Here is a 4116-nt window from a genome sequence, read left to right as displayed (position 1 = left end):
ACACCGGGCAATGGCGCTGCGAGTGTGGGGAGTGTGGGAAGGGCTTCAGCCCGAGCTCCAAGCTCGTCACCCGCCAGTGCATCCACACTGGGGAGAGGCCCTGCGAGTGCCCCGAGTGTGGGATCCCCGAGTGACCCCCGCTGTGCAGAGCCCTGGTGATCCGTGGTCCTGGTGATCCCCGTTGGGTGTGGGGAAGGTGTTGGAAAGATTTCTTTCTCTTCTCCTTGTCCTTCTGTGATTTGGTTGATAATAAATTTACTCCCTGTGCCCAGGCTGGGTCTGTTGCGCCTGTGCCGGTTCTCTCCCGATTTTTCTTCCAGCTCCTGGGCCTCTCCTCAGTCATTTAGAGAGCTAATCAGAGTGCGCGGCGCTGATGACTCCCCAGTTGCCAGGCGGTCCCACAGCGCCCAGAGCTCCTCACCTGGACTCCACCCGTGCTCCGCCCTCGCCTCCAGACTCTACCGCCAGGGGAATTTGGGTAGGGGGGAAGTGTCAGAGCCTGCCCGGCCCCGGCCATGGGGCGAGGGGCGGCAGCTGGGGCCCTGCTGGTGGCACTGGGGGTGCTGGGAGCCCCCCCGGCTGCGGGCGCGGAGCTCTCGGGTGAGCGGGGGAGGGGGAAGGGAAGTGTTGGGAGGGTGGGAACGGTGGGGCGTGGAGGGAAAAGGGGGAGGTGGGACCCTCGAATTGATGTGGGGGGTGGTGCTGGCGACCGAGGAGTTATGGAAAAGGGGGAGGAAAATACGGAGAAGAATGGAAAAGACGAAGAGGGGCCGCGGGAAGAAAGGGCCTACAAGGGGTGGCACGTGGGGCATACGGGTTGCACAGTGTGGATCCGGGGTTGCCTCTGAGATCTTGGTTTGCTGTGGGGTGCCGGGGGCTGCTGAAGGGGCACCCTCTGACCTGTGACCTGCACACACAGGGCTGTTCCAGGAGATGGTTCAGTCCGAGTGTCACTTCATTAACGGCACCGAGCGGGTGAGGTTCGTGAAGAGATTCATCTACAACCGGGAGCAGTACGTGCACTTCGACAGCGATGTGGGGCACTTTGTGGGGGATACCCCATATGGGGAGGAGGTTGCCAGGCACTGGAACAGCGACCCCGAATGGATGGAGCACAGACGGGGTGCGGTGGACAGGCACTGCCGACACAACTACGAGTTGTCCACCCCGTTTCTCGTGGAGCGCCGAGGTGAGCGAGGGGCAGAGCGTGTTCCCCCTCGGCCCCTGCCCTGGCAGTGACCCTGGAGCCCCTCAAACCTTCCTTGGGAATAATCCCAGACATGCAGCCCTTCCTGTGTCCATTCCCGTGGGCTCTTGCCCAACCCGCAGTGTCCCGGAGCTCTCCCTATCTCTCCCAGTCCATCCCAGTCTCTCCCAGTCCGTCTCAGCCTCTCCCAGTGCCCCCCGCATGTCCATCTCGACGGCTCGTGGAGCTGCTCCAGCCAATCAGAGCGCGTCTCTCTGATGACTCATCAGTTGCCAGGCAGACCCTCAGCGCCGAGTGCCCCGCGCTGGACTCGGCCTCTCAGTGCCGCACTCTTCATTCCCAGTTCCTCCCAGTGCCGCCTCAGGCCCTCCCAATGCCAGAGAAATCGCTCTCAGTGCCAGGAACTTCATTCTCAGTCCCTCTCAGTTCATTCCATTCCATTCCCAGTCCTTCTCGGTCCACTCTCAGACTTCCATCCTCTCTCCCAGTGCCCTCCCAGCGTTCTCCACCCCCCTCCCAGTCTCTCCCCAGTCCCTCTCAGTGTTACCTGAGTCCTTCCCCGTGTCTCCCATTTCACCTGCATTTTATCTCGGAGTGTCCCCGCTCTCTCCCAGTGCCCCCCAGCGTGTCCATCTCGCTGGTGCCCTCGAGCTCCCAGCCCGGCCCCGGCCACCTGCTCTGCTCCGTGATGGATTTCTACCCTGCTGCCATCCAGGTGAGGTGGTTCCAGGGCCAGCAGGAGCTCTCTGTGTTGGCCACCGATGTGGTCCCCAATGGGGACTGGACCTACCAGCTCCTGGTGCTGCTGGAAACCCCCCCCCAGCGCGGGCTCACCTACAGCTGCCATGTGGAGCACGTCAGCCTGGAGCAGCCCCTGAGCCGGCACTGGGGTACGGCCCGGCCCCCACAGCACCGAGGGAGGGGGAGTGAGACTGGAGGGACTGGGAGGGGAGTTGGTGGTAGCTGGGAGTAATTGGGAGGGAGTTTGAGGGAGGCAGAGGGTAACTGGGAGAAGGGTTTGGATGGCCTGGGAGGGCAGATAAGAGTTTTGGAGGATGCTGGGAAGACTGGGATGCGGTTAAGGGTTTCCTGGTGGCTTCTGAGAGGGAACATCCTGGTAGTGCTGGATGTAACTGGAAGGGAGTCTGATGGAGCTGGAGGGGCTGGAAGCAGGTTGGGGAGGTAAAAATGGGGCTGGGGTGGGAGTTGAGTGTGCTTCAATCTACTGGCAGTGACGTTGGTGAGTCCTGATGGGACTGGGAAAAGGTTTGGGGGATCATTGGAAGATGGGTGTCAATTGGGAGGGGGTTTGGGGTCCTGGAGGGACGGGGAGGGGACTTGGGTGGTACTAGGGAGGTTGGAGGGGGATAGGAAAGAGGTCTTGTGGTCTGAGGTGGGCTGGAGGGGTATGAGGTGCTTGGAGGGGCTTGGGGTGTCTGTGAGAGGTTTTGGGGGGTCCTGACCCCTGCGGACTCCCCAGAGATACCACCGGACGCCGCCCGCAGCAAGATGCTGATGGGGATTGGGGGCTCCGTGTTGGGCTTTGTCTTCCTGGTGCTGGGGCTCGGCTTCTACCTGTGCAAGAAGGTGAGGGGGGTGCCGGTGGTCGTGTCCCCCCTCCCCCGGAGCGTGTGCGCTCCCGCCGGGGCCCCCAGCCCGGTGTCACCCCCTTTTCTCTGCCCACAGAGCTCCTGAGCCGGCGGCGGCCGCAGCCCCTCCCCGTGGGCTCGGGCCCAGCTGGGACCCCCTGCTCTGTCCCCGCTCCGCTGATTTTGGGGGGGTCCCGTGTCCCCCCCAGCCCCGCTGGCGCTCTGCCCCCGCCCAGTGCCTGCTCCCAGTGCTCCCAATAAAGCTTCCCAGTTCACCCTGATCCCATTTAAGGGGGAGCTGTGTGGATGTGGAGGAATTTTGGGGGAACCCACAGGGGTACTGTGATGGGAGGGGGCAGAATTGGCCCCGAGATGGATCAGGAATGGGGACACCTGTGAGTCCCCTGTGTGTCACCCCACACTGGGTGCTGGGACCCCACCCTGGCTGTGGGTGAGGAGCTCTTGGGTGAGAGGGGGAGCAGCACAGAGAAGATGGGAGAAGTGTTTGAGAGGGGGGTAAGAGGAGGGGGGACAGAGGCAAAGGAGTTCCCTTGGGAGTCCCTTCCTGTCCCCATCACTGGATCTCCTGAGCTGTTCTTGGGGTTCTGGAGGGGGGGTGGGGTGAGTGTAAGCAGAACCTTGCTGGGGGGGGTCCCCAACCTCCCCCATCCCTGCCTGGGGGGCTGACAGTAGGGGTGTCCCCACCCAGCAGCCAGTGCTGTGGTGGCCGTGGGGCACAGGGGAGTGGGAATGGGGGATCCAGGGTGGTCCCTTGAGCCCTCAGCCTGCTGTAGGGTGATGGGGTCTGTTGGGGGGTGAGGGGAGGCACCCCCTCACCTGTCTCCTTTCCCACACAGGTGCGTTCCATTTTTGGGGAAAAGCCCACTGTCACTTCCCCGATGGCAGCAACTGGGTGAAGTTTGTGGACAAGGAACATCCACAACTGGGAGTAATTGGGGCTCAGGAGATACCCCAAAATTTTGAGGTGGGATTGAGTTGTTTGGAGGTGGAGTTGAGCCATTTTCAGTGGGATGGAGTTGTTTTGAGGCACCACCCATCCCTCTGCGCTTTTGGGGAGCAGAGCTGTGAGGGCCTGAAATGTCCCAGGTTAATGGCTCGAGCCATTGGCAAAAGCAGAGGGGGCTTTGCTGGCCATGGGAAGTGCCCAGGGGCAGAGGTGGTGAACACCCAGCCCTGGACAGGAAGAGCTGGACTGGGAGCCAGGGAAGGGAAGAGGCCGATCAGAAGCAGATGCTGCCAGGCAGGACAGTGTTGGTGATGGAGAGAGACAGGGAAGACTGATTCAGTGATCAGAATCCA

The 4116-nt window shown here is 62.1% G+C and overlaps 1 pseudogene; it reads left to right on the top strand.

Annotated features, from left to right (window-relative positions):
• The first annotated feature begins 373 nt into the window (after positions 1-373).
• Positions 374-3775, top strand: LOC136570667 (class II histocompatibility antigen, B-L beta chain-like; annotated as a pseudogene).
• The last annotated feature ends 341 nt before the right edge of the window (positions 3776-4116 follow it).

Source organism: Molothrus aeneus, unplaced genomic scaffold (assembly GCF_037042795.1).
Source record: "Molothrus aeneus isolate 106 unplaced genomic scaffold, BPBGC_Maene_1.0 scaffold_35, whole genome shotgun sequence".
NCBI lineage: Eukaryota > Metazoa > Chordata > Aves > Passeriformes > Icteridae > Molothrus > Molothrus aeneus.
The sequence above is the reverse complement of the archived record's forward strand: the minus strand, read 5'-3'. Positions and strand labels throughout refer to the sequence as shown.